The sequence below is a fragment of the Lucilia sericata genome, unplaced genomic scaffold (assembly GCF_015586225.1).
Source record: "Lucilia sericata isolate MDLA Ls3-8-SP2 unplaced genomic scaffold, ASM1558622v1 Contig000531F_arrow, whole genome shotgun sequence".
NCBI lineage: Eukaryota > Metazoa > Arthropoda > Insecta > Diptera > Calliphoridae > Lucilia > Lucilia sericata.
In genome coordinates, this window is record NW_023994543.1 from 58311 (window position 1) to 70717 (window position 12407).

Sequence of the window (12407 nt, forward strand, 5' to 3'; positions counted from 1 at the left end):
ATAAATAATGTTTTTTTTTTTTTCATTATGTGTTAAAGAACTTAAATAATACATTGACAACAACAAATGTATAAAAAAAATGTTTATCGCTTACACGTGTCGTTAAATTTTGTTGTTTTTTTTTTATTAAGTAGTTGCTTGTTGTTGTTATTTTTTCTTATTTAATTTATTTATTTTCTAAATGCCACGAAATAAAAACAACTTATGTATGTGAAGAAAATAAAAAAATAATTGTTTATAAAAAAATTTTTTAATTCAATTGCTGCCGTTTTTTTTTTTTTAAATAAGTTGTTTATAACTTTTGCCACAATATATTTTTTTCCGCTATAAACTTTTGTTACTGTTTTCTGTTATAAATTTGACTATTCAACTTGTTGTATTTGTTTAACATTATTTCTCTTTTTTTTTCTCTAACACAATTAAACAGGTTGCTGTTTAATAAAACTAAAAATAACTTTTTTTATTTATTAAGAAAAATAACTTTTTTTTCTAAAAATAATTAAACAACAATTGTTGTTAAGTTAATAAAAGTAATGTTTGTAATAGGATTTTGTTAATAAAAAAAATTACTTTTTAAAAGGTTTTCTAAGAAATAAAGTTAAAACCGGACATCTTATTATAACAAAACAGTTGCTTTTGAATTTGTGCATTAAAAAAAGAAGGAAATTGTAGTTGTAGGTCAAATGTTTAAAGTTAATATGTTAAATTTTATAATTTAAGCCCAAATTCAAAAATTCGAACAAATTTTTTTCGATTTTTTACACTAAAATTTTAAAATAGTCTTAAATTTTTAGAAATTTTAAGGTAATCTTAAAGTCTTTGCCTTTATAACAATTTAATGCGAAATTCTATGATTTAAGGGAAATTTCGAAAATTCGAACTTAATTTCGAAAAATTCGAACATGACATTTTTTGTTATTTTTAAAGAAAATTTATAAATTTGCATCGGGTAAACATTTTTGGGGCAAAATTTTCAATTTTCTTTGAAAAATTTTGAAAAATTTTATAAAAATTTTGAAAAAGTTTTAAAAATTTTAAAAAAGTTTTAATTAAAATAAAGAAAAACAGAGCAAAATATTAAAAATTGTAACGAAATCTTAAAATTCAGTCTTTTTACGGCAATTCAATGTTAAATTCTATGATTTAAGGGAAATTTCGAAAATTCGAACATAAGATTTTTTTGATATTTTTACCCAAAATTAATAAATTTGTATCTGGTAAACATATTTAAAAGATTTTTGAGGTAAAATTTTCAATTTTCTTTACAAATTTTTAATAAAAATTTTGAAAAAGTTTAAAAATTTTGAAAAAGTTTTAATTGAAACAAAGAAAAACCGAACAAAATTTTAAAAAATTGTAAGAAAATCTTAAAATTCAGGCTTTTTAGGGCAATTTAATGTTAATTCTATGATTTTAAGCAAATTTCGAAAATTCGAACTTAATTTTGAAAAATTCGAACATGACATTTTTGATATTTTTTAAACAAAATTAATAAATTTGCATCTTGTAAACATATTTAAAAGATTTTTGGGACCAAAATTTCAATTTTCTTTAAAAATTTTTAAATTTTTATAAAAATTTTGAAAAAGTTTTAATTGAAACAAAGAAAAACCGAGCAAAATTTTAAAAATTTTATAGAAATCTTAAAATTGAAGCTTTTTACGCAACTCAATGTTAAATTCTATGATTTTAAGCAAATTTCAAAAATTCGAACATGACATTTTTTGATATTTTTTAAACAAAATTAATAAATTTGCATCTTTTCAATTCATAATTTTCCTAAAATTTTTTAAAAAGTTTTTGAAATTTTTCATTTTGTATTAAATCATTCCACTTTAACATACGCTAACAGCTGGTCTTTAATTCCTTAAGGCTTTTGTTTAATTTTAAACAAAAACCACCTGATTTTTTTGTTTTTTTTTTTTTAATATTTCTTTTTATATAGTTTTCAAGCGTTCCAATTTTATTATTGTTGTTGTTAGTATACTTTTTTTTGTTATTTTATCTATACGCGGTGATTATCTTTGATTTGTACGTGATTTCTATTGTACATTTATTTATTTATTTCTATTTAAAAATAAAATATTTAAACAATAACAATAAGAAAACAAAGTCATACATAAAATAGTTATAAAGATGTTGACGTCAGAAACAAAAAACCATTTAAACAAAAACAAACCTATTGGAAATCCCCCAAAAATAACATAAACTTTAAATTAAAAACAAAAAATATATAAAAATTTATTCAAAATTGAAATGTAAATTTTTTTTCTAATAGTGACACTACCGGTTTTTTTGCTTCTAAGAAAATTTAAATATTACAAAGTTGCAAAAAAGTTTATAATAAATAAAACAATAATTGTTATTTTAAAAATAGCTAAATATTATTAACATTTTTGTTTGTTTGTTTGTTTTTGTTATTATTATTTATTCTTCTTTACCACGACCGCATTCCTGTTTAATTGTTTTTGCTCATATTTTCTTTTTACAAGTAGAAATGGAAAAAATGCTTTAATTTGTTAATAATAAAACCACTTTTTTCCATATTTTTTTAGTTTTAAGAATTATGAAAGTTTGTGTTTTGTTGCTTAAAGAATTGTACTAAATAATCTACACGGTCGTTTGATTTTACTGGCGCCATGTATGTATTTCTAACGCCTCTACATATTGTTTTTTTGTTTTTCGCATTTTACACTCACACGCCCCCCCCCCCCTCTTAAGCAACTAATAGGCAAATCTTTTAATCTTAAAATAAATGTTATTTTGTTTTTAAGAAAAACAAAAAATTTGTTTTTTTGAAATTTTCATTAATAAAAATACATTTATTTGTTCTTGAGTTATTTTTTTCAAAAAAATTTAAAGATTATTATTAATTAGAGATTATCCAACTATAAATAAATAAATTTAAAGATTTTAGAACAAATTTTTTTTGTTATTTTGAAAAATTGAAAAAAAATTCTTTAAATTAAAAATTTTTAAATTTTTCAAATCAAGTTTTTTTTTTTCAAAATTTTCCATAAAATCTAAACATGAATTAAAAATATTCAAAAAACAGAATTTCCCCCCAAATAAGTTTTTCTTTTCGAGTTTAAAATAACATTTTAATGGTTTTTTGGGTAAATAAATTTTATAAAAGAACTGTAAGTGGGTAGTAAAAACTATATAACAATAACTTAAAGAAAACAACAACAAATATTTGAAAATACTCTAAAAAAAAAACATTGTCAACACCCTCCTGTATTTACATTACATATTTACTTTTCTTTCGAAGCATAAAACATGGTGTGTGTTAAATATAATTCTTGGAAAACTAAAAAAGAAAAACAAAACACTCGAAATTTCAAAAAAAAAAAAATCTTAAAATAGCTCAAATGTTGCGTTTTTCTTTTCAAACAACAACAATTTTAAAAGACTTAGACAAATTTAGACAGCTGCAGTTAGGTTTTTAGGTTATTTATTTAAGATCAAGAAAAGCAACATGTAATTTACAATACAAAAAAAAAAAAAAAAACATTAACTAATGCTGAGAAAGCAACAAAAAAAGGTGTCATCTTCAAGCGGAACTGCAAGCAGCATTGTGTTTGTGTTTTTAATCCTCGTAGATCAATTAGTTAAGGGTTTTGTAATTTAACAGAAATCTATGCAGTTTCTCTCTTGTAGTTTATTCCAACTGAATGAATTTGTTGTTTGTAAACAGGTAAACAACAGATTTGTTGGTTTAAACATAAGCTACCAAAGAGTAATTATTCTACTTTTTCTGTTTCACAGACAGCTGTTTAAATAATCATGTTAATAAAGCATAATAATCTATTTAGATTTAAACAGCAGCTGTAATTTTATTTTATTAATAATAAAATAATTTCTTTTAAAATATAAACTTAACACATTGACTTTAGGTTTTTAAAATTTCTAAATATTTTATCTTAAAAATTGCATCAGCTATTTCCAAAAGTCTTTGAAGAATTCTCTTTTTTCTACTTTATCTCCAACTAAATTTAGAATTTTTATTACTTTCTTTTATAAACACTAAAAAAAACGTTTTTATGTTTTTTATATTAACAAGTTTTTTCCATTTATTATTTTTTTTCTATTTGAAATTCGTAATACTAATTACCTTTTTGTTAAGTCATGCTACCACGTCATTTATTTAGAAAAAAAGTGTTGAAAGAAAATCCATACGTTTAGTTTTTGTTCTAAACAAAGTATAATAAAATTTATTTATAATTTATATAATTAAAACACATACAATGATAATAATTTTATAGTTTAAGATAATTTTCAAGAATTTGCAAAATGATAGTGCATTTTGTTTAAAGTACAAATTCAAAATTTGCACAAATATAAGACTTTTTTTTATAGTTTTCAAAGTTGTTGAGTCATTACTTATGAAGTAGTCTTGTGACTGATTCTTAGCTTTTGAATTTTTCTTAATTTTAAATATATTTCATAAAATTTCTTTTCATTATTATACCCCCTACTAAACAAAATTTCAAAAATAAATAAAATATTTTTCATAATCTCTTACAAATGAGCACCATATTTTCATTTTATTATCAGAGGTGTTGATCAGATCGCGCGAGTCTTTTACCCTATAATAATAATAATTGTTGTTCAAACAGAAATGATGATAATGTCTGCTAACGAAATACTAACGTCCAAGTATTTTTTTTTATGAATGGTGTGTGTAAACTTTATTTGTTTAAGATTCCATCACCAACTTTTAATTCATTATTTCGTTTATGTGTTTTGTAAGAAAATCTAGATCACTTTACAATAACTACAAACATGTTAAGAAAAAATATGCCTAGTCATTATAGTAAAGAGTGTAGTAGTGTACTAAATTTCTTTATTTACAATGGCCTCCTAAAGAAGAGCAGGAGTTGGTGGAGGAATGTAAACAAACAAACAGATAAAACGATACCACCAACAATAAAGTTTACAAATGTTTATACAAATACAACAAGTACATTGATAAAACAATTAAAAAAACTATACTCACTGACTCTGTGTGATACCCTACAGAGATATAAAGTTAATTTATACAGAGATATAAAGCTACTTACTGAAACGATTTATCTTAAATTTCCAGTTGAATTTTGCTAGAAACCTGAACTTTTAAGAAACTTTTTACTCAAAAAGTGTTAGGGAGTCGATTGCTATAGTTTAAGTTGGTACCGGGGCACCTCAGGTTGTTGCAAATATTATTGCAACCAGTGTAATATCTTTTCCTCTTAAATGTTGTAGGGTATCAATAATAGCTGGTATTATCTACTAGAGAAATGTAGGAACACAACAAATCATATGATTATGATCATAGATGGAGAATGACTTGACAGTTTTCTTTTCTGGTGTGATTTTATTTAATTTATAATTGTGCCCAAAAAAGTTTTATTTTGTAGATTTTAAGATGATTTGTTTGTTTACATTAGTGCTATTTATATTAAAGACTTCAAAGTTTGTGAAAAATTAATAACGGCGTTATCTTAAGCAATCACCGGCTTTGCTCTGCCATAAAAGCAGTTTAAACAGTAATGACAATGCCTATCAGAAAAGCGTTTAAAAACATAAAATTTAACAGAAATCTCTTTAGTTTTTTTAAATATTGAAAAAAATATTTAAAACTCTTTGTAAGGTAATATTTTTTTTTTAACAATTTATCAGTTTTATAAATAATTTTTGTTTGTTTACCAAATCTTACAGTTTTTTGTTAATTAATTCCCTTTAAATAACAAATAAAATAGTTTTTAATGCTTTTTTCCTGACATAAAAACATTTATTTATTTATTATTATTATTTTTTGTTTCAAAACCATAAAAACGCCATTTGCTTACTACAAATATGCGTATTTATACAATCGAATTTCATCATCATTAAAAATATTTACAAAGTAAACACAAAAAATAATAATAGATAAAGACAATTAAAATTAAACGTATTGAAAGAAGAAACAAAAAATACAAAAACTACATGCGTAGAACTTGTGTGTGTTTTTCCTTTTCCAAAATCACAAAAAACCCAAAATTATAGTAGTAAAAATGTATGAATGAATATTTTGTATTCTGAAAATGCCTATTATTTATTTATTTTTTTATTATTATACATTTTTAAAAATGGCAAAGTCCATTATGGGCTTCTTATACAGAAACAGAAACATATAGAAATATATTGCAAAAAGTTATTAACAATATTTTTATAAGATTTATTTTAACAAAAAATTAAATTAACAACTTTTAATTAGTAGTTCCTAGAGTTTAGTTTAAACCTTAATTACTAATTCAATTATTAAACAGCTGCTAATTTACAGCTAAAAATTTTCCTGGTCATTGTCCTTTATGGCAAAAATCTAAAATATAAAAACATCTGTCACTTGTTTTGTTTTTAATAAAAAATAAAGACGTTTTTAAAATAATTTAGTCTGTTTTCAGGGGTAATATAATATTTGCCAAAAAAAAATCCCTAAAAAACAACATATTTAAGTCATTCAACTTTAAACTATAAGAGGGCAGTTTAAGAAAACAAAGTCTGACGAAAACAAAAGTATTGTAATGAACTGTGCGTGACTTCCTTTTTTTTTTCGATAGTTTTCAAAAGTTAAATGTCCTTTTTTCAGTCATTATTGTGTTGTTGATTTTTAAAATGCACCTGGTTAAAGAGAGGTTACCTAAATACAAACATAAAGGTTTATTAAACCTTATTAAGAAATGACAGATGTTTTTTCTTAAGGATTTTTTTAAGACTTTCTTCTTTCATTCCCTCTCCAACAGAAACCTATTATTATTTTACTTGTTGTTTGTAGAAGTCTTTTGAAAACACACGTGCCTTTATCGAGTAACTCTATAGAGAATTTTGATGATTTAAAACATCTGTGTTAGCCAGACACTCCTTTTAACCCAAAAACAATTTTCAGTAGTTTTGAATTTTTATGAAGTTAAGGGGGTGTTGTGTGAGGAAAAATACGAGTATGATTTGGTTTTTTATGAACACTACTTGTGTTTCGTTTTTTTTTTTGTAAAAATTCAAATAAGCATTTTTTGTTTGTATTAATTATTTTCCTTTTTGGGTAGTAATAAAATTTTATCACTATTTTGTTGTTTTTTATTATTATTTCGCTGAAATTAAAGCCGCCCAAAAAATGTCATTTATCTGCTATTGCGTGTAGTATTTTAGGCGCCTTTTATGACAAAAAAGAAGAACAATTTAATAGAAAAATTAACCCTTTAATAGGCAAAATATAAAGAAAATAAAAAGTTAAATAAACACAATTTAAATGCTTTCAAATTGGAAACTTGCTTTTAATTAGTGCTCCGTAAGAAGCTCCTTCATAAGAATTGGCAAGTCCAAAATGTTAAATATTTCGTATGCAATTAAACTCGCTAAATTTACGCGATTTTAGGCCATCGCAGCACTGTTATAAATACTAGCTTCTTTTAGAGATGCCACAGTATTTTTTCTTTATTAACAGAGTTTAAGTATTTCAAACCAATCGCTATTTTAATGAACACAAGTCAGACTCTAAAAGGGTTAATAGTTTAACAAAAAAAAAACCTAATAAGACTATAGGGAAATTTCCTTCTTGTTTTTAACAGACAACAATACATACCAAAGCTATTATTGTAATTTTTGTTGTTTTCTCGCTGTAATAATATAATAAAGTATCGCGTGTAAAACATTCAAATTTTTTTGTTTTTATTTTACATACTATATAAACAAATATAAAACATACAAATAAACATTTGTAATTTTTGCTGACTAAAGAAGAATTTTCAGCCAACAAAAATTATTGTATGATAAATATAAATTGTGGTAGTTATAGTGTTTTAAGGCGACGCCAAGCTACCACCATTTAGCAGTTATAATACAACAAATTTAATTGCAAATGTCCTTATTGTAAAGTGAGTAGAAGAGCGAGCGTAGGTTTTCATTTTTGGAGCCTTTTTATGTACATTTCTTTAAAAGCCTACACACACTGACTGCGCCATATTTGTGTCTGGGTTTTTGCCATTTTTATTACTCTGCATATCATGATTAATGTGATAATGCAAGTCAGTGTATTTATAGGAGGATTTTTTTTGTATTACAATATTTTCAAGGTTTCCTTGTTTACATGTTGCAGTCAATATATTATATTTATAATCTTTTTATTTTGCCTGCCACTAGTTTTAGTTTTTAAAAAGGCGTTTGTTTGGAAATGTCAAATTTGAAAGAATTTATTAACTAAATAAATATAAAATAAAATTGTTATTAAAAAAACTAAACACCAACGTGGTTTTAAAAGACATTTAAAACAAACAAAAAAACTGGCCCCAAAATTGCAATAAATTAAAATCAAAATTTTGCGCTACTATCAAGACATTATCGGTTTTAAATTAAAATATCAAGACAATGCGTTGGTTGTCTATAAATTTTATACAATTGCAATAAAAACCTTTAGATAAAACTTATATTAAATGTAGTGTTAATATAAAATTTTCCATTAGTTTTAATTAAATTATGTTTAAAGGTTTGTGTCCTTGCTATGTTTTGAAAATCCCCCTTTAACTTTTTTTCAAAATCTTTTCTTAAAGCCTCATTTTCAAGTTTTTGGCGCGTAAAATTGCAACTTGTTTTGTTTGCAGTTTTTGCTCTTAATTCTTTGTTTAACTCGTTTTCTGTGTTTACAATGGCAAATAAATCTATCAGGTTTTTTAGACAATTTAAAAAATTCTCATATAAAGTATAAATTCTTGTTATAAAGCTTCTTTTTTTAAGCAAAGTGGTTGCTACAACATGTTTTTTTTTTTTGCAAATATCTCTGATTTAGTTTATAGTTTTTTGTTTTGTTTTTTGTGTCCATTTTTATTTTGTTTAGGTTTGTGTCAAGTTCAAAAACCTTTTTTGTCGAAAAAAATCCATCCTCTATACACCCTATTAAGAAAAGTTCTCATACATAATAAAATACAGGGGAGCAGCCAGACAGACAGACAGTTAAATAAACCAACCAAACGACGACGGCAGTCAGGCAGACAAGCCAACCGAGAAAAAAAGGACAGACAAAGCAAAACAAAACCAAGAAAATATAACAACAGCAAATAATTTAAGTGCATATTGCAAAAATGAAAATAATAGGGTTCTTGAACCTTTCATTATGACGACACGTTTAACGATGTTTGTTGGTCATTTTGCAAAAAGAGAATTAAGGCATTAGTTTGCACAAAAAAGTATATATTAATTGATATTTTAAATAGAAATCATTGAACTCTTTTATAACTTGTTGATTTTGAGCAGTTATTAATTTAAGGGTTTAAAGAAATTTGGTTCCCAAAACAGAGAAAGACATTAAATGATTTTAAGCGATTTTTTATTTTATTAATATTAGCATCATTTGAAATACAACTGAATAAGAAATCTGGCAACACTACTGAAATAGTGCTTTACCGTTAAAAATGCCGCCTTGTATGTATATTACTTTTTCACTAGTGTTGCCAACTAGAACCAACTAAAATATGCCAAAATATATTAAAAATTCTCTTAAATTGTATAGAAAACTATGTACAATTTAAAGTTAACATTATTTTTATTATTAAATTGAAGAAAACTATATTTTCTTTTACATTTTTGTTAAATAATTGCTGAAAGTTAGATATTCTTTTATACATATTAAGAAATTTCCACAATTATGTAGTTTTATTTGTTCTACTATTCCTTGTGTTTATTTTAAAATGTCAATAATTTTAATAATTATATTTTCGCGCTTAATTTTTATATAATTTCAAACATTCTTAAAACAATTTCTTGGCCGTTGATATTGTGATTTTTGCTGCAGTTTAGTTGGTAGTTTGTTGTGTAAAAATAAAAACCACCATAAATCGCTTAAGAATGCAGTTAAACAAGTTTATTTAAGCCGCTTTTTTTAGTTTGCAAGATTTTCTTCGGTGTTGTGTAGCTTTTTTTATGCATTACAACCCAAAGAATCATCATCATTATAATTTTTATTTTCTTTCAACAACACACTAAAAAGCAAGAAAATGTTCAAGATTGCAAGTCGTCGCAGCTATTCTAATGCTAGCCAGCAGCTTGTTGTGGGTTTTTGTAGTATGTGTTGCATGTTTGTGGTGGCTGGCTGCTGTTGTTGGGTGATGATGATCATCATCATGATAATGATGATGGTAGATTGTTGTATACAATAAAATTTATTTATTTTTACATTTTTATACAATTCAATGATGCTTACTGGCTGTTGTGTTGTGTGCTGCAAAATAATAACTAACATTCCTACACAATTGCATACCAAACAAGTCATTGAGCTAAAAAGAAAATAAAACAAGACGACACCAACCAGGCTCCAGACAGACGGACAATTGAATAGAGAGTAAAACTAATAAGAAAAAATAAGAAAATCCTAGAAAAAAAGACTACACAACAACTATAAAACAAAAATAAATTATAATTTATTGTTTAGCCAGGCACAAAACCAACCAACCAGCGAAAAATAGCCATGAAACACATGCAACACATACGAAAACAGTGAGGCCAAAAAATATTTTAAGACGTTGGATGCAGAATACAATTAAATGTTTGTAAATTTGTTAAAATTTTCTTATTTATAAGAATTTTTAAATTATTTAATGTGTTTTCCATTCTCTGCTTTGATTTTTGTGTTTTCCATATATTATCTAATCCGATTTTATTATTTTTCCTTCTCGTAAAATAAATATGGGCATCACTGTCTTAACCTGCAACAAAAAATGTAAACAAAACATAAATTGAAAAACAACGGCAAAAATCAACAACATAAAACAAAAATAACATGAAATGTTAAAAAAAACTGCACTATGTAGTCATACTCTTCACACACACACACACACACACACTTAATAAAAAGAAAACAACTAATATTTTTGTCTCACTTACCTTTTGACAGACACTGTAATATGGTGGGTTGATGATATATTTCTGCAGCCATAATCAAAACAAAACAACAACATAAAGAAAACAAACAGGCAGCAGCAGCATCATAGCATTATGTTAGTAAAAAACAGCAGCTTAAAATATAAAGAGCGTGAGAGAAAAATACAAGATTATAAAAATGGGAAAGGAAATATGTTTTTAGGCTAGGAGTGGGGTTAGGAAAGGGGGGTTTTATATAAATAACCAAAAACAATAGCCTAAACTAGCAAATGTAGTCGAGTGACATTCCTAAGCACCTTTAGATCTGAAAAAAAAAACTTTAAATTTGTTGTTTTTTTTTCTAAGCCAAGTTAGAAAAACTAACAATTAATTTGTGAGTGTATGCGAGAGTTAACCTACAGCAACTCTAAACAATTACCAGTTGTTATTGTTGCTATATTGTTTTATTTTACTATATATAATACACAAGGCCGTTGGTTTCAAAAGAAACAACAACCACTGTAAAAATGAAAAACAATAATAGCAAAAAACAACAACTATTGGATTTATAAGGAAAATTGTAACATCAAGTTTGTGTTTGTTTTTTATTAAGTTGTTTGTTTATTGTAAGTAGTTTAGCCAATTAATTTAATTTTTTAAACATTTCTGTAGTAAACAAATTAACTTAAATGAATTTGAAAATTGACTTAAGTAATGCTATAGTTACTTTACTGTCTCAATTACTGGGTCTTTCCTTTCATGACTTTCGGTTTGCTTAAGTGTTTATTTTATAAAGCCTATTTTGAGGCTTAATAATTTTGAAAAATAGGTTATAAATTATGTTTCTTGACAGACATATACATATGTAATAATGTGTCTTTGCTAGGTTTAAATCTAAATTTGTCGTAAAGTGTAGTATATTTTTAGACTGTTTCATTTTTGCAATAACTTGCATATTTTAGGGTGCCTCTGTAATTCGTTTAAGCCTTTTTTATATTATTTCTGTTGTTTTGTTAATAGCGAAAAAAATTATCACAAAATATTGTCAAGTGCTATTTGTTTTTGCATTTTTTATGTTATTTTTATATTTTTTTTTGCGATAGTAAGTAAATATTTTTGGGGTGTTTTTTTTTTAAATTTTTATAGTTGTTTATATGTTCTGGTTTAGTTAAGTTTTTTTATTTTTGCGAAATCAAAAACAATTTTTGTTAAAAAATAGTTTATTTTTGAAATAACTACATAGCAACAGTTTTGTTGATTGGCAAAAATATTAATATTAATTGGTTTTTTTTGCAAAGATTAAAAAAAAAACTAATAAACAAATATTTGGAAAACAAATTTAAGTAAACAAATAAAAAGATAACTATGAAAAATTTTAAAGTTTTTAAAGATTTGTAACAAAATTACTTAAAACTTAAAAAATTTTAGATAAAACTGTATTTTAAAGACTTAATTTTAGTTTTTTTTAATTTTTTGTTAATTAGTTTACAATTGTTTTTTTATTTCTTAATAATAATCTGTTTAATATACTCTTGACATAT

The 12407-nt window shown here is 24.4% G+C and overlaps 1 protein-coding gene across 3 annotated transcripts in view; it reads left to right on the forward strand.

Annotated features, from left to right (window-relative positions):
• LOC119605901 (3-phosphoinositide-dependent protein kinase 1) overlaps window positions 1-12407 on the forward strand; it is a 49154-nt gene that overhangs the window by 29810 nt on the left and 6937 nt on the right. The window lies entirely within an intron of this gene.